The sequence below is a fragment of the Mastigoproctus giganteus genome, chromosome 6 (genome assembly GCF_048544385.1).
Source record: "Mastigoproctus giganteus isolate SK-2022 chromosome 6, ASM4854438v1, whole genome shotgun sequence".
NCBI classification, from domain to species: Eukaryota; Metazoa; Arthropoda; class Arachnida; order Uropygi; family Thelyphonidae; genus Mastigoproctus; species Mastigoproctus giganteus.
The window spans coordinates 218,987,041-219,008,956 of NC_143580.1; the positions used below are offsets into that span (position 1 = coordinate 218,987,041).

At 36.5% G+C, this 21,916-nt stretch overlaps 1 protein-coding gene across 1 annotated transcript in view; it reads left to right on the plus strand.

The window, feature by feature from the left end:
• Positions 1–245: 245 nt before the first annotated feature.
• Gnpat (dihydroxyacetone phosphate acyltransferase) overlaps positions 246–21,916 on the plus strand; it is a 153,907-nt gene continuing 132,236 nt past the window's right edge. The window contains exon 1 of the mRNA XM_090375697.1: positions 246–427. The gene's annotated coding sequence lies outside the window, so the exon portion shown is untranslated. The remainder of the gene's footprint in view (positions 428–21,916) is intronic.

Here is a 21,916-nt window from a genome sequence, read left to right on the forward strand (position 1 = left end):
TCAGTTTTCGCTTTTTATTAGACATCTTAACATTTTCTTGCGAATAACATCTGTAGTCTTCGCGAAGCTGCAGCAAACTTACGCTGATGTACAGTGTACAGTTGTACGTCTGACGTGAGAGGTGGCGTGATAGGCTTGAACCATTGAATAACCACTCGTGTTCATGCTGCACGCTGGAGAAGACAAGTGGTGTAAACCAACTGTCGTCAAGATTTCTTGATATTATCTTTCCTTTAAACTGGTTAGGGAATGTAAATATGACCATACTGCTAACGTACTTGTCATTGATTCGGTCACATGTGATTTGAAGTATGTAGCGATACCGGTGTTTTAATTTTGTGGAGGTTTGAGAAAGTACTCTGCACTTCTCCATCATTCATCTATATCTGATATATTTTATGTCTCTTATTTCGGATTAAGAATAAATGTAAGTTAATTTTTTCTTTTTAATTGTAGAAATCTTTCAGTTGATTTTCTGTCTCGAATGGTTAATATAGAAGTTGTATTTTTTTAACTGTAAGGACAGTAAATACAAATCACGCATAAAATTTCTGAAAATTCGTAATTATTCATTACAAACAGCATATGCTATTTTTTGAGTAACTGTTTATTGAAAATACAGTATTGAGACAAGTATTTTGTTTATGATCAGTTGCACGTGTTCTATCTGGGTGTATATGCATCGTTTTTATACTGCATCTAAATAAATCTCGTAAATAAGTAAATTAAACACGTGGATAAATGTTCATCCTTGCATTGATCAAAGCGGGTACTAAGTACTTTGACCATTGTAGTTAATGAATATAATAATTGGAAATATCAGCAATTTTTATATATAGTCTAGACCAGTGAGTAGACTATTCTCCAAATGAATATTCTCGAGAATTATCCGTTTTGATCTTATTTATCTGTTTGTACAGGCTCTCGAGACGCGGTTTACTTTCAGGGCCCGAAAGAAAGGGGATTGAATTCAGTAATTTAAGAATAATGAAATGTGGAATGAGAGCTATTGATAGTTGAACTGAATATTGTGCATGGACTTGATGGTTTTATTCAGTTGGACAAACCCGTGAAATTCTGTAAATTGTACTTTTTTTTTTTTTTCTCCTCATCCAGTAAGATGTGACTGACTGGCTCATACTAGGCTTGCTTGGTGCAACGAATTCTTTGCACGAGATGAACATAATCCATTATTTATTTACTGTGAAATTCTGCATCGCAGTAGACACTCTGATCCGTGATACCTGTGAAATTTGTTAATTAAATTGAAACGAACTCGAAAATTTACGTATGTTTGCTTTTCGGTGTGCGGAACATATTGGTTTTCGAACATTTTGTATCTTACACATTGAAGCGCTATTGCTGGGAAGAAGAAACGTGTTTTAAGTTGACTGTATGCATTAATCTTAGCGAAAAGGGTTGAGAAGAATTGGACACAAACAATTTTTTTTTTCTGAATAAGAAATGATTAAAAATACATTTACATTTCAATATAATATAATATACAGTGTAGAGTCACTATAGACAGCATGGTTATCCATGTTGTGGTTAGAACATGCGCTTATCATAATGAATGTATATATCTCTCTCTCAACATTTTTCGAGTTGATGCTAAAGAAGTCCCAGTCTGATTTCATTGAATCAATATACTTTATTGTACTAATAATTTTTTGTCATCCTACCACTTCACATATTAATCTGTTACTTAATGAATAATTGATATGTGTATGTATCATGTATGTAAATATGAATTTTTATTATTTATTTTGTTTCATTTTATTTTATATTTTAATGGTAAGCGGTGCATGCTTTTTATTTAGTCTGCACAAGAAGGGAGAACTTCGTTAAAGGACTGGAAGTGATCCCATCTGGTTAAGGCTGGTCCTAGAGTTCATAGGACCTGAGCATGGGAAATTAATGTTGTGGAAAAGGACAGCAAGGGGAAGTTCCCCCTGCCTTGGTTAAGGGGGGGCCCTTCTCAGCACAGAGTCCATTGCATTAACCCCACAAAGGACAGGTCCAATAATGGGGTAGAATTTTATATTTTTCATCTGGGCACTTGGTGCTCAGATTAAATTTTAAATTATAATTAAATAAATTTTAATAATTATTATTAAACAAGATAAAGATATTTTTTGAGTTTATCCAACATGTGCAAACATTATACACACCAGTTCTGATTCATTCAAACCTACAGATGCAGTATCTTATGGACTATAAGATGTACTTTTATCGTGGAAAATATTACTTAAAATTCACCTGCATCTTATGGTGTGAAGTTATACAGTGTTCATAAAATGTTTTAATCTGTAGTCATGGCTGGATGGTCAATGTCCAAGTGACCTGAGAAAGCTGGTTCTTTTAGTGTGTGCTAGTTTAGATTGCCTGCAATGGAGGCAACAAAAAGGGCAGATGCTGAAATAAACATAGAGTTAGCTGTAATACCATGAGGCCTTAGCCCACTCCTTGCACTGGATATTATAATTAACAAACCCTTTAAGAGCAAAGGCATCCAACTATTTTTGGCATTGGGCAAAACAAATAAACTACTGAAGGTTGTGGGCCACAAGAATAGTTCTTTACTGTTAATTACACATTTTTTGTTATCAGTGTTTATATTTTCAGTTTAATATTTTTATATTAAACTGCAAGTATTTGATGTGGCTTGTTGCACTTTAAAATTCATGATTTTATTGATCAGAGAATTTGTATCAAATTTTGTTTCAACTTAAGGAAAATTATAACAGAAACCAAATAAATATTAAGAACAGCTTTTAGAAAATATGCTATTTGTGGTTTGCAAAGTTTAATGAGGGGGCCATAAATTCTTGTGTTTGTGATCTGACGAGGAGTGATTGACATTTAACGAACTGCTCAGTTGATATTATGCAATTGGTATTTCTTATGTGATATGTCAATCAGTTTTAACACAGGAAAGTTCATTGAAAGGAAAGTTCTTAATGTGCTGCTGATGAATATTTTGTTTGTTCCATCATTACTAGTGATGAATTGTGGGTTTGGCTATGACCCAGAAACAAAGGCCCAATCCTGTCAGTGGAAAACTCTTCTCCAAAGCCCATAAAATGCAAGACTGTCTTGATATAAAATGTAGATCTTGTGTTTATCATATATTTTTTAGTTTTCTGGCATTGTTCACTATGACTTTGTCCTAGACGATCAGACAGTGAACCAGGAATACTACAAAACAGTTCTATGGTAATTGTGCAATCTGTTTGAAGAAAATAGCAGGAAAAGTGGGCTTCAGGGAATGGCACTTGCATCATGACATCATCTAAGCACTTTCCATTCAAATATTTTTTGTTAAACACTCCATTACTGTGGTACTCCATCCACCATTCTCACCAGATTTAGTTGCAGTGATTATTATTTAAACAAAATTTATTTTTTTTTGATTTTCCAAGCTTAAAACCCCTTTGAAATTTCAGTAACCGAGGATTTGTGGTGACTGAGGAAATTCAGAAGCCATGAATGCCTACATCATGGAGGCCATGAATGATTGTTGCAGATTGGAATTTATTCAGAACACAGCACAGGAACTGTTAGCAATTTCAAAAGAAGAATATCAGGAATGCTTCCCCAAACATTTTGATCACACCTTGTACATAACACATGCATGGAAGGCAGTGGGAAACCACTACATCATCTGTATGAGCTTAGTACATTGGGCATTTGTCATTCAGATTTTGGATCCTTAATTAGAAGGATGAACTAACACAACATGATAATGGGTATGAGCAATTTTCTTTGAATTTGGAGTTAAGTATTCTTCTTAAGGAATTTATTAAGCATATTTTTCTCTAATTTTTCAATCACTGTTTTCAAGAAGAAAATTATGAATGTTGTATCTGTTGTCTTCAGGACTTGATTTATTTCTTATGTACCTTTAGGTACATGAGTTTCGGTGCTCTCTTGATATAATTGTAATGATACAATTTATTCAGAACACAGTACAGAATACAGTAGGCATCAGAATACTGATGCTTCTTGTATACTGTTCCTCTTTTGTCCATTGGTGTCCCAGGCAAATGATAAATTCACCTAATGATAAATGTGGCACTATCTGTCATACAATTGGACTTTGTGCATCGTAGCTTATGTTGCCAATGTACCATAAAACATAAAATCATCTCTCGTGCAATTGTATAAAATATGTGGCAGATGATATTTTCTGAATAACACCTGATTACAAAATATTGTGTGATATGTTATATATGTGATACTCTGAACTGGTGATGTTTCTAAATTCCCTATGGACCTTTGGTATCAAGCAAACTTGAACAGTGGGGAAGAGATAAATTCCATTGTTACCAGAGAGTAATCGCTACATGTTACACTGACAGTAATAAAACAAATTAGTGTCAAATAAATAAATAAATCTTTATTGTCAGGTATATAAATACAAACAGCAAAGTATATATACAAAAGCAATGTTCCCTTCATGGCCGGAAGGAAATGACAATATTTACTTAATTACACCATGTGCATAGCATATGGACTGGGAATAATAAAACTCTTCGCTTTATTAGGCATGTTTGCACGTAAGCACTTGTTTAAGTACATCTGTCTTTTCGCATGTAATAGCTGTATTTCCAGTGAATTTATTTTCATGAAATTTATATTTGATTCTTTCAAAAACATTTGACATGACATGAAATTTCAACTTTCATTGAATAGAGACAAGTATAAATCTGGCATTTTTTTATTTTCCCTAAAATCAATTAAAAGTAATTAAAATTATATTTTAGCATTAAATCAACTCACACACCAACCATAAGAATAAGTATTTACTGTAACTAAAATATTTACAAATTAAAATAAAAATTTACAAAAACTGCTATTATATTAAATTAAATTATATACATGTAAAAAACATTAAAACTGTGATAAAATCCTTGAGATAAAATACACTAAAATAAACCGGATTAAAAGCGATAAAAACGATAAAAAATCTCTGGAGCTTTCGGAAGCATCGGCTTCCTTCCTCAGCAGTAACAAAACTTCCTGCAGCACGTCCATATATAACAGGCTCACGGTACTTATACACGTGGTCTGAACTGGAAGCGGAAATAGCTCAGGATCGTGTTAAGCAAAACCGTTCATCCGTACTTAGGATGACAGTTTCAAACAGAGGATGCATACTCATACCTCTGTCCCTATTCATAATATTGTGGTCAGATGAACAGATTCGTAGAACAGAACACAGCGTGTTTTATAACCCCGCAAAACCCCGTAGAGGATATTTGTTCTGGTGTGGAACTTTCTCTGGCCAGCACCACTATGGTGTACCAAGGTGTTATGTACAAACAGGTTCACGGTACAGCCATGAGATCTCCTATTAGCGCCATCGTGGCCAATCTGGCCATGGAGGAGTTAGAGGACAGGGTTTTTAGTGGATGTCAGTGTCCCATAAAGAAATGGAAAAGGTATGTTGATGATACCTTCACCGTGGTCCAGAAAGGGAGAGAGGATGATGCACTCCATTGGCTTAATAGCTTCTCCCAATTTATACAATTTACCTCAGAGGTGGAGACAGGAGGTACCCTTCCTTTCTTGGATGTACTGGTCTCTAGGATAGACCCTAGGCTCAAAACTTCTGTGTTTAAAAAACCTATGTGCAGAGGCCAGTACACCCATTATAGTTCAGCACAAGCTGGGCAGCATAAGAATAGTGTAGTGAAAGCTCTACTAGATAGAGCAGGGTCACACTGCACCACCTCTGAGGACAAAGAATGTGAAATTAGACGAGTCAAAGCAGACCTTAGAAAATGCGAATACCCCCAGAGGATCATGGACAGGTTTAGTAGAGGAATCGAGTCTAACCGTCAGGAACCGTTTGTTCCTGTGGCTACCACATACATTCCTTACTATCCGGGCGTTACTGAGCATCTCGCTAGAGTTTTGCGGGGTTATAAAACACGCTATGTGCAGCTTCCCGGGTGGAGGTTGCACACAATGTTGTCTCAGGTAAAAGACCCAATAACAAAGGACTTGAGTAGTGGAGTAGTATACAGGATAAAATGCCCGGATTGTGGGGAATGTTATGTGGGTGAGACAAAACGACGGCTCAAGGATCGTCTGGGGGAGCATGCAAATGCTATAAAAACCGCTGATTACAATAAGTCTGCTGTGGCCGAACATTTTTGGGAGAAGCAGCATCAAATCTCCCCAGAGGATGCGGTTATCGTGGATCGAGTGCAGAGCCTACGAATCTGTTCATCCGACCACAATATTATGAATAGGGACAGAGGTATGCATATGCATCCTCTGTTTGAAACTATCATCCTAAGTACGGATGAACGGTTTTGCTTAACACGTTCCCGAGCTATTTCCGCTTCCAGTTCAGACCACGTGTATAAGTACCGTGAGCACCACTTGTATAAGTACCGACTGCACCACGTGTATAAGTACCGTGAGCCTGTTATATATGGACGTGCTGCAGGAAGTTTTGTTACTGCTGAGGAAGGAAGCCGATGCTTCCGAAAGCTCCAGAGATTTTTATCGCTTTTAATCCGGTTTATTTTAGTGTATTTTATCTCAAGGATTTTATCACAGTTTTAATGTTTATTACATGTATATAATTTAATTTAATATAATAGCAGTTTTTGTAAATTTTTATTTTAATTTGTAAATATTTTAGTTACAATAAATACTTATTCTTATGGTTGGTGTGTGAGCTGATTTAATGCTAAAATTGAATTTGCCCAACCTCAGAGGCCTTTTTCAGGATAAAATTATATTTATTCAATCAAAAATGTGAGTATACCTAAAATATAATGTGATGTGTACGTTGCCTAACTTGTTTTTAGTATCGCTGACACTTTTATTTTTATGTATTGTGAAGTAATATAATTAATGAAGTTAGGTCATATTGTATATTAAGTATTACCTTAATTATCCTCCTTATGTAAGGCATAGTGGTATATATTGATATATTTTTATTAATGCATATCTGTTTTGTTGTATATCTGTATATCTGTTTTGTTGTATATCAGTATATCTGTTTTGTTGGTGCTCAGGTATCATGCATCCAAAACCTTCTGAATATCAGGAACTGTTCGTGTGTGCTAAAGGGCATAAAATAGATATCGTACCAAAAATCAACCTAATCAGTGATCAGAGCCCCTATGTCATTAATTTGGTGTGTTTATATCAAACTGAACATATGTATATTTTTAAAAGATTTAATCATATACTTATTGTCATTGCAGACTTTGGTGAAACTCTTATCTGTTGAGCTTCATTTAAGTATTTTCTGGATTATCTTCCTGAAAAGTTCTGTATGCAAAAAAAAAAAAAAATTTTTTTATTTTCCTTATTGCTCATGCAAGGCTTATTGAACCATATTTAGGAAATGGAGAAGTTTGTCAGAGTGGAATAAATTGAGGTATTATATATTTGTAGCATGCTGATAAAGGAGTTAGTGATTGTGATAAATTTTGTGTGAAGGAAAACAGGTGTCAGTCTGGTATCTGGTCTCAATGTGTTGACGGAAGATAGGTGTCTGTGTTAAATTATAAACTTTAAACCATCTCAATCATTATACTGTAATTTAAGGTGAATGTATGAGTGTAAAATAACTGAAAGCTTATAAAATAGAATATAAATGAGAAAAATTAAAGTAAAAAGAGTAATAGGTTAGAAGAATTGAAAATAAATAAATAAAATAGTGGCGTATAATCAAAATTTTAGCAGTTCTTACCATATAAAACCCTTGGCTTTTTGGCTTGAAGGTACATTGCAACACTATCCAATCTTGTAACTGTTACAATTGAAGGTGGTGAAATCTCTCTCAATTGTTTATTTATCCTAAAAAGAATAGCGGCTTGCTCAATATCTTTTGCATACTATTAGTTGTTGCATATATTTTAGTGATTTGGAGTCTATAGAGCTAGAATATTCTTGACCTTCTTGCTCAATATCTTTTGCATACTATTAGTTGTTGCATATATTTTAGTGATTTGGAGTCTATAGAGCTAGAATATTCTTGACCTTTCATTACCCCGGGGGCTCACATCTGGTGAGTATGGGCTTGGCACACCCAGGGTCCTGAGCTGGATTTCATCATTCTTCTCTTTCTTGGTGATTCCCTTCTACTTTTGACTCTCTCTCTCTCTCTCTCTCTCTCTCTCTCTCTCTCTCTCTCTCACAGGGTTACTCGGGAACTTTTTTTTTTTTTTTTTTCCTGGTGCAGCATAAGCCTCAGGCTTCCTTGCATCATATGGATATTAATAATAATAATAATAATAATAATAATAATAATAATAATACTCACAAATTAGATGACATCACAGGACTTAAAATACAGGCACCATTGGCAGGTAGTGATCACACAGTCACTACCTGCCAATGGTGGCAGGTAGTGACTGTGTCATCAGTTGGAAGATGAAGAAAGATGTTACAGTAGTTCAAGGTGAAGGCACGAGTTTTAATTTAAGAAGAGGGGAAGTTGACGGTTTAAGGTACTAAAAAAAAAAAGGTAAAGTGCAGCCATTATCAACCCACTGCAGGATGGAAACCTCCTCAACAATTCATGCTGAGGGAAATGGACCATAATCTGCTGCGCTGGTCCTGTGCGGGTTGGCAGATCGACCGTATTCAGCAGCCAGCGGCTTGAACCCCGGTCTACTCAAAGAGCGTGTGCTACTGCACTCCCGCTCCTGACCACTCAGCTACAGAGGCTCGTTTAAGGGTAATATACAGTGCCTATTAATTTGGCAGTTGCAGAGTATGGGCGAATACATTTGAATTATAGAATACCTTTAAAGCAAAAATCACAGACGCCATGAATGCATGCGTACCATCTGGAAAATATTATTGGAGGAGGACACTGAAATGTATGAATGTGGAGCTGGCTGGTCAAATAGAGCAGAAAAAGATAGCATGGGAGAGTTACAGAGCGATAAAAAGTACTGAAGCCTGCAACAGTTACAAGTTGATTTGTAATAGTACCGCAGACAAGGATAGAGAAGCCCACTGCATACAAGAAAGCACTGGCTAAGAGAGTAAAGAGATGGGGACCAGGAATTTTTCATGTATGTGAATACAAGACTGTTCGAGGCTTAGACCTAAATGGATGTCAGGTGAACTATTGAGACACGTGACAGGGAAGAAAAGTGCATGGGATGCATATAAATGAATAAGGTGATACAGAAGCCTAAGGTAGATATAAATTAGGCTGTAATCAAGTCACAAAGGAGGTTAGGCAAGCTAAGGCAGATTATGAGAAGTCTCTGGCAAAGAAATGTAGCAACAACTTCCATATTTATATTAACAGTAGAAGGAAGAGATTGAATCACATTGGGACACTTGAAGTTAGTAGGTTAACTGTTGATGATCCCTCTCGTTTGCTGACAAATTAGTATTTTGCATCTACATTCACATATGACGAATCCTTTAGGGAAGGGGATGCCAGAAGTTTATTAAACTCCAATGGGGAGCTAAATGACTTTGTGATAACTGAAAGGAAAGGGGAAGAGGAATTGTTTAAGCTGAACATAAAAAAAAAAAAAAAAGGTGGCTGGAATCTATCCAGTCATATCAATAGAGGCAGCAAAGGAGGTAAGCAAGCCTTTAGCCATAATTGTGAGAGCTTCTTTGGATTCATTGATGGTCCCTATGGACTGGAGACTTCAGATGTGATTGTATCCCCAATTCATAAAGGGAGGTAAAAAGGTGACATGAATAATTACAGACGTGTTAGCTTAATATATATGTTCCAGGAAAAATAATGGAGTCAATGGTTAAAGAAGTAATGCAGAACCATTTGGACAGGAATGCAGTTATACTGCATTCACAGCATGAATTTGTTCAGGGGCGGCCTTGTCTAACCAATCTGATTGAATACTGTGATGCAGTGACCAAGGAACTGGATGCAAAAAATAATTTTGATATCATATACTTAGATTTTAGGAAGGCTTTTGATACTGTTGCACATAAAAGACTGCTGTATAAACTGGAGCAATGTGGCATTAATGGCAAGTTATTACTATGGATAAAGGGATGGTTAAGTGGAAGAAGACAGAGTGGTTATCAGTGAGCACTGCTCTTCATGGAATAATGTTATCAGTGGAGTTCCCGAGGGTTCAGTGCTGAACACGTTGTTTTCAGTGTTTATTAATAATATTGATGAAGGTATATCAGGCTTAAAATCAAAGTTTGCAGATGATACAAAGGTTGGCAGGATGGTTAATGACAGTAATCAGGGCGAGATACTGCAACAAGATCTAGGGCAGTAGTAATCCCAGAGTAACTTATCAACTGTGTCATACTACAGTCAGAGTAGCTGAAAATGAAAAAGACCTGGGGTAGTTGCTTAATTAGATATGAAATTCTCTGAGCAGTGCAGACATGGTGCCAGAATTGCTCATTGGGTTTTGTCAATGATATACAGAAATTTTGCTAGCAGGGATAAAGAGGTGATTATCCCTTTATACAAGGCCACAGTTAGGCAGGATCTTGAGTATTGTATACAGGTCTAGAGGCCTCACTTTAGAAAGGATGTAGATCTGCTGGAACAGGTGCAAAGAAGGGAAACCAGATTAGTGAAGTGAAGTGAAGTGAACAAAATAGAACAATTTAAACATAGTTTATTTGGATTTTAGCAAGTCATTTGACTCAGTCCCTTATGAGATGTTATTATATAAGCTGGAACATGTTGGGATTACTGGAAAAATTCTAAGATTGATTGCTGGGTGGCTGCAGGGTAGAAGGCAGAGATTTACCATTAATGGATATGCTTCAGATTGTGTAAAGTCAGAAGTGGGGATCACTGTTGGTTCTGATTTTCATAAACAACATCGATGAAGGGATAGAAGGTGTAAATCAAAATTTGCAGATGATGTTAAAATTGGTAGAGTTGTCAATGGTCCATCCCAAGCATCAATCCTCCAGGATGACTTGAACAGCTTTCAGGAAAGGTGATAAAAGTGTCAGCTATGTTTTAATGCAGCAAAATGCAAGGTCACTTGGGGAATATCAACCCCAAAATAAATTATACACTTGTTGGGGGTTGAATTAAAAACAGTAGAGAAAGGAAGGGATCTGGGAGTTATGATATGGGCAGATATGAAGTTTTCTGGGCAGTGTAAAGAGAGCCCATGGTGTCCCATTGATGAATTATTGAGCATTATCCTGTAGAGATAGGGAAGGCTTGAAAGGGTCCAAAGATGGGCAACTCGCATGGTGAGACCAGCAAAAGGGCAACCATATAACGAAAGGTTCTGATCATGTGGGCTGCAGAGCTTGGCAACTAGGCACCTCAGAGGGGACCTCATTGCAGTTTATAAGGCTCTGAAGAGGGTTCAGTAACATAAATGAAGGCAGAATTTTCAGTGTTATAAAAAATTCCAGAACTAGAGGCTATAAATTCAAATTACAGGAGAAGAGGTTTAGACTACATTGTAGGAAGTGTTCTTTTAGCCAGCAAGTCATTGATTGCTAGAACAGGTTGCTTTTGCAGGTAGTTGAGGCTGACAGTTTGAATAAATTCAAAGATCAACTGGATAGTTGATCTTTGAATTTGTTACCTATGTGAGGAAAATAAATTTTGTTTTCTTAACTACTTTTTTTTCCCAGTCAGTGCAGCAAAAGCCTGTGGCTTCCTTGCACTATATGACTATTACTGTTACTACTGTCTAGTCCCAATATTGAAAAAAATGTTACTCACCCTTGGTTATTTGTTTGTTTTCACTTTATATGTGTCATATATATGTCATTTATAAAATAACTCATCCTGGAAATTATTTTATTGTTTGTTTATTAATGTACTGTATAGGGACTATAATTGATTCTCAAACTCCGGATTGTGATCTCCTTTCCTGAGGGTGTGGGTAGGAAGGCACAAGAGCAGTGTGGGCCCTTAGGAAGTTTGCAGGATGGAAAATTTTGAGAACTGCTACTGCGTACTATTTTCACAATATTCTTTATATTGCTGCAAAAATAAAACATAGCTTCTGTATGATAACTCATTTTGAAGTTAAAGATTTTTTAGATTTTTATTTTTTTTTGTATATATATATATATATATATATATATATATATATGTATGTAGTATTCATATTAGTAGTAGCAAATGGTGCAATGTAGCAGCAAGCTTGTTGTTTTGTTTGTTATTTGGTTTTTAGGAGCATTAGCAACTAAGGCCATATTGCTCCGGGATATGCGGTGGTCACGGGTGTTTGGTGGTGACGGGCTCGAACCCCGGTCTAATCAAGAAGCGTGTGCTACGCACTGCTGCTCCTTCCCACCTGGCTACAGAAGCGCCACAGCAAGCTTATATAGCATCAGATAAAAAAAAAAAAAAACGATCTTCTCTGTTAATTTGTCTAATTCTTCCTTAAATTTATTCAAACTATCCACCTCCACTACACCAAATTTCTGAATTTTGTTCCAACAATCAATTGCTCTTTGGCTTAAAAATTTTCACTCATCTGCCCTATAACCATCCTTTTTCAATTTAAATTTGTCCCCTTATGTATGTTGTCCAAGCAGGATACCATCCAAATTTAGTTTACTCAGTCTGTTTAATATAGGATAAGTGCAAGTAGAATAAATTCTCTAAAGACAGCTAAGGGATTAAACATTAAGGGTTCCAAAATCCAAGAGGGCTAATAATTTGTGGTGGCTGCACCTAAAAATGACAATCTTCAGGGAGTTTTCAAAATGGGATAAGGAGCACTAATAATTGTCCCTATGTGGAATAATGGCAAAGGTGCAAAATGTAAAGGTAACTAGACACTTTAGGGGGGGGGGCAATTGTGGTTATATGGCCCTGATGGGGATCGGTACACTGAGTGAGGTAGGTGTACTCTCACTGGTAGGAGAGACAAGAATTAGGGAATGCAAATGTAAAGGCTGATTATTGTAATGACAAATGTAAAGGCTCATTAAATTTACACCTATACAGGATATTGTTAATTCTGCAATAAATTCTGTACCAAGTGGCTATGAACAGAGAGTTTGTTCAACTTTAAAGTGGAACTGGATGGTTACTTTTTTTTTAAGCAGGTGAATTATACTTCCTTGCATCATTTAGCCATTCTAATACCAATGTTAATTATCTAAAACATCAGTGTCGTTTAATTATACTTTCATGACTCTGTCATGAAAATAACCACTTTACAACTGTATTTCAAATTATTGTCCTATTAATTCAATTTTATCTCAGTAACCAGGTACTGCATTAGGTTATTCAGATTATGGAAAGAATTTGCTAGAGTATGAATGATATTCTTTCCGTTTTTAAAATTTGTGGAAGTAGAAAGAAAGAAGGGTACATTAATATATGAATAGTTAATAATATGAGCATAAATTGTAATCATAGGGATGGAAATTAGGTATGAAATTTACATTTTATGATTAGAGATAATCATATCAATATGAATTTTTTATTGGTTAATATTTAAGTAATTAAATTAGTTATATATCGTAAGGTGCACTTATGCTACATTGTTTTTTACATACTGAAAATATGCATTGCAGTGACTCATACTGTTGTGAAGTGCAATATATATTTTCTTTTATAGACCGCATATTTATTTCACCCTTATAAAGAAAAATGATATCTAGATAGTGCCTTCAGGATCACTATCCTTCTATACCATGTGAAAAATAGTAGTAGTAGTGGCATGTAATGCAAGAAAGCAAGTGTATGAGCTTATGCAGCATCAGCCAAAAAAAAAAAAAAAAATGTTGGACTTTGAATCCTGTTAAGAGATGGAAGGCATATTTTTTTGAATACTGTGGCTGAATTAATTGTCTGGGGCAAGAGTTGATTATTTTCCCCCAAAAAAACTTATTTTCTTTTTTTTTTTGTTATCCAGGAATAGTGAAAAAACCCAGAGAATATATGCAATTTACGCCAGTTAAATGATACTTTATGACTTTAATTACTTGGGCATAAAATTAAAAGCAACAATATAGATAACCTTTATTATTATTATTGGTAGAATGATTATTGCTTTCCATTGAATAGGTATTAATTTTGTTGTCTTTACATGATAAATATGACATTTAACTACACTCTATTTTTTAAATGTCAAATGGTCTTTTTTTTAGAACCAAAATTACTAAAAAAAGGTTCTTATTATTAAATAAGACAAACCTATTCTCTAGCTCCCTTATTGCTGTTTGATGCCATAAGGATGCTATTCTCCAGCTTCCTTATTGCAGTTTGATGCCATATTATTAATCATTAACATATGAATTTCCCACTTACAATCAATTTATTAAGTATAATATAATACATTAACAAGGTTGATAAAATGGTCGTGGTTACAAATTTGTATTGGAATCATTCTTGCTATTTTAAGATTAGATCTGTCACTCAAAAAGCTAGAACTAGTAAAGCGAAAGCAAAACAAGTTTCTCCTGGGTTTCCAGACATGTAGGAATAGATGGCAATGAACAGGCGGACCAAGCAACAAAACAAGCGGAAAGCCTGATCAAAAATACCATATGATGACTATAAAATTACAATTTGAAATAGCGCCAAAAGACAGTAGCAACAAAAATGGCAGGAGCAAGATGGTAACAAATTATTACAGATAAAACTGTGGTTACAACAATGGAAAACCAGTACAAGAACCAACAGACAAGAAGTTATACTGAGCAGATCAAGAATAGAACACACCAATGTTACCCACTCTTACCTGCTCCGAAATGAATCTCCACCTCAGTGCTCTGACTGTCACACAGTGCAAACAGTCCAACATATTCTACTTGACTGCCTTACTTTACACGAGAATATCAGATTACCTTTAAATCCTTAAAAGGAACAGGCACATTTTCATTATGAACAATATTGCCAGATAAATCTAATATATCTGAAGTTTTCCAGTTTCTGAAATGCATTAAATTACTATTATTTAATATAAAAAGTTATAATGAAAGACATCAGTGAATAAACCATAAATCATGAGTTTGGCACGCTATAGCCATAAAAGCTGATGCACCGGTAAAATATCCAAACCAACCAATCAAAAGCTGGGCTACTGTTTTTTTTTTAGCCTGTCCTGTATAATGTGTATTCATTGCTAATTCAAACTTTAATAAATTGCATTTGATTTCAAAAAGTTATCTGCATACTATTTTTCATAATTAATTAAATGTTAGCTAGATTTATAGATATTCTACTTAAGGGATGGTTGATTGGGAGAAGACCGAGAATGGTAATCAGTGGGATCGTGCTTCGTGGACTAATGTTATTAGTGAAGTCTCCTGGCGTTCAGTGTTGGGCCCATGGTTGTTTTCTATATTTATTAATGGTATTGATGAAGGCATATCATAAATCAGCATTTTTTAACTTGGTTCTATACATTTCCAGGATTTGCAGAGATATTATGAAAGCATCCTTGGATTCAGGGGAGGTCCCTACAGATTAGGATATGTGCAAATGTATCCCCAATTTACAAAGGAGGATTAAAGGGTGACAGGAGTAATTACAGACCTGTTCCAGAGTGAAAAATGGAGTCACTGGTAAAATAAGTAATGCAGGCTCATCTAGACAAGGCTGCAATTATACTTCAGACACAGCATGGATTTGTTAAGGGGAAATCTTGTTTGACCAATTTTATTGGTTACTATGATGTGGTCACAAAGGAACTGGATCCAAAAATTACTTCTAATATCATATACTTGGATTTCATGAAAGTTTTTGATACTGTTGCACATAGGACTGCCGTACAAATTGGAGCAGGGTGGCATTAAGGGCAAGTTGCTGCTATGGATAAAGGGATGGTTGATTGGGAGAATACAGAGAATGGTAATCAGTGGACATTGTGCTTCGTGGATTAATGTTATTAGTGCAGTCTCCTGGGGTTCGATTGGGCCCATTGTTATTTTCTATATTTATCAATGATATTGATGAAGGCATATCAGGCTTAATGTCGAAGTCTGCAGATGATACAAAGGTAGACAGGGTGATTAATGAGAGTAATGAAAATATGCTACTACTGCCATAGGATCAAGAAAAGTAGGCAGCTGTGCTGAGAAATGGCAATTGAAATTTAAAATTGATAAATTCAAAGTATTGCATATGGGTAGCAGTAACCCTTGAGTAACATGCCAGCTGTATGGTACTACATTTAGGGTAGTCGAAGATGAAAACAATTTGATTGGTAATGTAAACAATTGTGCAGTCAGATATGAAGTTTTTTGAGCAATGCAGACAGGCTGCCCGGCTCAGAGTTTTGTCAAAGATGAACAGGAATTTTGCTATCAGGGATAAGGAAGTGATTATCCCATTGTATAATGAGGCAGTGGGTAGGCTGCATCTCCAGTACAGCACACTGATCTGGAGGCCCCATTTTAGAAAGCTGCTGGAACAAGTACAGAGAAGGGCAATGAGATTGGTGAGTGGAACAAAGGCGTGCTCTTACAAAGAAAGGCTTCAATTCTGCAAATTGCAGCATCTGGAGACTGGGCACCTGCGAGGTGAGCTGATTGAGGTATTTAAGAGAAAGAATCCCATGGATTGAGCAAGCTCAATCCATGGGATTCTTTTCCTTGCTCAGACTACACGAGGGGGCACAAATTCCAATCGAGGAAAGACGGTTGCAGAATAGAAGTGCAGAAGTTTGCCTTTAACTGGTTGATTTCTGGAACAAACTTCCACATGTTGTGGAAGTTTATGGTTTAAATTTGAGGAAGAACTAGACAAACTATTGGAGGGAATGAATAGGTGAAATGGGAGGTGTTGTATTTTTTTTTTTTTTTTTTTGTGGCTGATGCTGTATAAACTTTCTTTCTTGCATCATTTGCTAATGCTATTTGAGGGATCAGTGAGTCATATTCAAAGCAATTAATATTTAAAAACTAAGAAAATTTACATCAATAAAATATTTTTTGGATGATTTTGATATAAAATATATATATTTTACTTATGTGTATTTATGAATAGTGTTGCTCTCTGCATGTAGCAATCGGTTAATAACTGATATTATTGCCATTAATAATAATTTATCAGCAAGTTTGAAATGTGTCAGGTTTTTAGGAGAGCCTAGATAGAATGATAGCACCTCATATTTTGGGGAGTTAGTAATTTTACTAATTTTTTGAAACTTGCCATGACATGTTGGAAAGCTTTATATTCTGTTTTTTCTTTTGGTACTGAAAATGTTTTTGATGTCAGTTAGATATATTCATGAGTTTAAATTATTGGTGGCTTGAAGTTTGCAGTCAAGGTGGGCTGGCACAGGAAATTTGAGAAAGGTATTAAACATTTGATTTGATTAAAATCAGTTTTATTAATAAAAGCATGTCAAAAATCAAAATAATAGGAATATACAGTTGGAAGGCACAATCATAGCTGAGTAGCGAGGTTGAAAGTACAGGGCACCTTGCTCATGCCTCTGCCCCATGTTCAGAATAATGCAATATTACAAAATATTTCTTGTACTTATCTTTTAAACTCCTCTGACCTTTTGAGTCCATATCTGAATATAAATGAAATTTAATTTAAAGCTGTGCACTAATATTAGGATTAGCACTACTAGAGGCATATGATGCAAGAAAGCAAGCTTATACAGCATCAGCCAAAAAAACAGTTCCCATTTCACCGATCCATTTGCTCCAAATGTTTGTCCAGTTCTTCCTTGAATTTATATAAGCTATCAACTTCCATGACAGTTGGAAGTTCCACTGGTTAAAGGCAAATTTCCACACATCTATTCTACAACTGTCTTTCCTCAATTTGAATTTATGTCCCCTCAGGTGTGTAACCTGAGCAAGAGGAAGAATCCCATCAGAATTGGGCTTGCTCAAACCATTCAAGGCTTTATACACCTCAATCAGATCACCTCGGAGATGCCTAGTTTCCAGATGCTTCAATTTGCAGGACTTAAACCTTTCTTGGTAAGAACAACCCTTTGTTCCCCTCACCAATATTGTTGCCCTTCTCTGTACTCATTCCAGCAGCTCTATATCCTTTATAAAATGAGGCCTCCAGACCTGTATGCAGTATTCAAGGTGGTATGGCCTGACCATTGCCTCATACAGAGGAATAATCACCTCCTTATCCCTGCTAACAAAGTTCCTGTATATCATTGACAAGACATCACGAGCTGCTCTGGCAGCCCGTCCTGTCTACACTGCTCAGAAAACTTCATATCTGACTGCACAAATACCCCCAGGTCCTTTTCATTCTCCACTACCCTGAGTGTTGTACTGCACAGTTTGTACATCACTGTGGTTCCTGCTACCCATATGCAGTATTTTGCAATTGTCAGGGCCGGCTCCAAAATTTCTGAGGCCCTGTTTGAGAATTACTTGCGGACCTTGGTGGGGTCTTGTGCAAAACTTGTATGGGTTATGGAGTGTTTTGTGTATAGTGATTTATTAATTTATTTTTTCAAATTTTACAGTAAATAAGAAGTAATTGAATAATTTTATATTAAACTGAACAAAATTTTTAAATACGAATAATATTTAATACATTAAATTGCAGTCATCTCATAAAAATACAAACATGAATAAATAATAATAGGAACCAATAATCACACACATTTACATATTATTAAAGCAATTATTGCACACCAACATTTTTTAGATAATTAGAAAATATTTCTAGCCCTTTTGGCTGCAAAGTCATTAATGATGTTATCATAACCAATTTTTTTTTTTGCTATGTCATTTTCGATAGAAATAATGCATAGTGAAGTTAGTGTGTCCTGGGAAATGGATGACCTTAAATAATTTTTAACTATTTTTAGCTTGGAATGGGGTAATGGAATACATAAAAATTGCATTTTTAAATAATGTCCTATATTCAATATCAAACAAAACATACACATTGAGATTGAAGTATACGCTCTTCTAGAAACTTTCAAGTCAACTTGCAAAGTGCTCATGTGCGTAACTAGACATTATGATGTGGTAGGCTCATTGATAGAAATGCGGAAAAGATGTAGATGATATTATTATTTAGATCAATTGAGCGCTGGGCTCTGTTTGACAGAACCGTTTGAATATGAGTATAGCCAGCACTGCATTTTTCAATGTTAAACTTCAATTGCCACCTCTCAGCCCATTTGCCCAAACTTTCTGGATCCTGTTGCAATAGCATACTGTCATTAACAACCCTGCCAACCTTCGTATCATCTGCAGACTTGGACAACAATGACCCCAACATGGAAGCTGGGGGACTCCACTAATAACATTAGTCCACGATGACTAGTCCATTAATTACCACTCTTTGTCTTCTCCCACTCAACCATCCCTTTATCCACAGAAGCAGCTTGCCTTTGATGCCTAATGGTCCAATTTGTGCAGTAGTCTTCCATGTGCAACAGCTTTCATGAAATTCAAATTAGCATTAGCATTAGTAGAAGCATTTGATGCAAGAAAGCAAGCTTATGCAGCATCAGCCAAAAAAAAAAAAAAAAAAAAAACCCACTTCCACTTCACCCCTCTGTTCGTTCAAAATACCTGTCCAGCTGAGCCTTAAACTTATTTAGGCTATCAACCTCCACTACAAGGGATGGAAGTCTGTTCCACCAACCAACCACCCGCTGGCTAAAGGCAAATTTCCGCACGTCTATCCTATATCTGTCTTTCCTCAATTTGAATTTATGCCCTCTCAGGTGATTTTTCTGAGCAAGAGGAAGAATCCCATCGGCATTGAGCATGCTTAAACCATTCAAGGCTTTATACACCTCTATCAGATCACCTCGCTGGTGCCTAGTCTCCAGACACTGTAATTTGCAAAACTTAAGCCTTTCTTCGTAAGAGCACCCCTTTGTTCCATTCACTAATCTTGTTGCCCTTCTCTGTACTCGTTCCAGCAGCTCTACATCCTTCTTGAAATGAGGCCTCCAGACCTGTATACAGTACTCAAGGTGTGGCCTGACCATTGCCTTATACAATGGAATAATCACCTCCTTATCCCTGCTGGAAAAATTCCTGTATATCATTGACAATACTCCATGAGCTACTCTTGCAGCTCGTCTGCACTGCTCAGAGAACTTCATATCTGCCTGCACAACCACCCCAGGTCCTTTTCATTCTCTACCACTGTCAGTGTAGTACCACAGAGTTGATACGTTGCTCTGGGGTTGCTGTTTCCCATGTGTAGTACTTTACATTTGTCAATGTTAAACTTCATTTGCCACCTCTCACCCCATCTGCTCAACCTTTCCAGATCCTGTTGCAGCAGCATAGTGTCAGTAGTGTCCTTGACAACCCTGCCAACCTTTGTATCATCTGCAAACTTGGACATTAAGCTTGATATACCATCATCAATATCATTTATAAATACAGAAAACAATAATGGACCCAACACTGAGCCCTGAGGGACTCCACTAATAACATTAGTCCACGATGAGCAGTGTCCATTGATTACCACTCACTGTCTTCTCCCCCTCAACCACCCCTTTATCCATAGCAGCAATTTGCCTCCAATGTCACACTGCTCCAATTTGTGTAGCAGTCTTCCATGTACAACAGTATCAAAAGCCTTTCTAAGATCCAAGTATATAATATCAAAGTTATTCCCTGCATCCAGTTCTTTTGTGAATGCATCATAGTATCCAATCAAATTGGTCAGGCAAGACTTCCCCTTAACAAAACCATGCTGTGTCTGAGCTATAACTGAAGTCTTGTCTAAATGATCCTGCAGTGCTTCTTTAACCAGTGCCTCCATTAATTTTCCTGGAACAGAAGTTAAGCTCACAGGTCTATAATTACTTGTGTCAGCCTTTGATCCTCCTTTGTGAATTGGGGTCACATTTGCACATTTCCAGTCTATGGGTACCTTCCCTGAGTCCAAGGAAGCTCTCATAATTATGGCTAAGGGTTTGCTTACTTCCTTTGCTGCCTCCTTTAATATAACTGGATAGATCCCATCCACCCCGGGTGCCGATCGGGCTAGCCGAGTGGGTAAAGTACCTGCCCGGCAACCCAAAGGTCGCGGGTTCGATTCCCGCCTCGAGCTTGGATCAAAGTACTGCAAAAACCTTGGGAGGTGCAATATGGCCACAGAAGCCGATGCGCCAACAACTACCAAATAAAAAAAAAAAAAAAAAAAAAAAAAACCACCCCGGGTGCCTTTCTTGTGTTTATCTTCAACAGTTTCTCCTCCACTTTACTCCCAGTTATTTCAAGATTCTGTAGCTTACTGCTAGAGTTGAATACACCTCTGGCATTCCCCTCACTGAATAACTCCTCATGTGTGAATGTCGATGCAAAATATTCATTTAGTTTGTTAGCTACTTGAGCAGGATCATCAACAGTTGACCCATCAATATCAAGTGGACCAATCTGATTCATCCCCTTCCTTCTAGAGTTTACATAAGTAAAGAACTCTTTGCTGTTTTTCTTTGCATCCCTTGCCAAGGATTTCTCGTAATCTGCCTTCGCCTGCCTAACCTCCTTTGTAACTTGGTTGCATATCAACTTGTATCTATCATAGGCTTCTTTGTCATGTGTTAATTTGTAAGTATCCCATGCATTTTTTCTTCTCTGCCATATGCTTCATTAGTTCATCTGACATCCATTTTGGCCTGGCGCCTCCGTAGCCAGGTGGGAAGGAGCAGCAGTGCGTAGCACACGCTTCTTGATTAGACCGGGGTTCGAACCCGTCACCACCAAATACGGAAGATGTGGAAAGGTCAGGAAATGGCCACCGCATATCACAGAGCAATATGGCCTTAGTTGCAAATGCTCCTAAAAACCAAATAACATAACATAACATCCATTTTGGCCTAAACCTTGAACAATATTTCTTAGTTGGTATGTAAAGCCTGGTAGCTTCCAAGATAAGTTCTTTGAATGCTTCCCATTTTGAATTTGCTGTTGGTAACATCATCAGTTGATCCCACTGTATAGAATTTAAATACTGTCTCAGTCCATCGTAGTCGCCTTTACGGAAGCAATAACCCTTCCCTTTACCCCTAATGGTAGT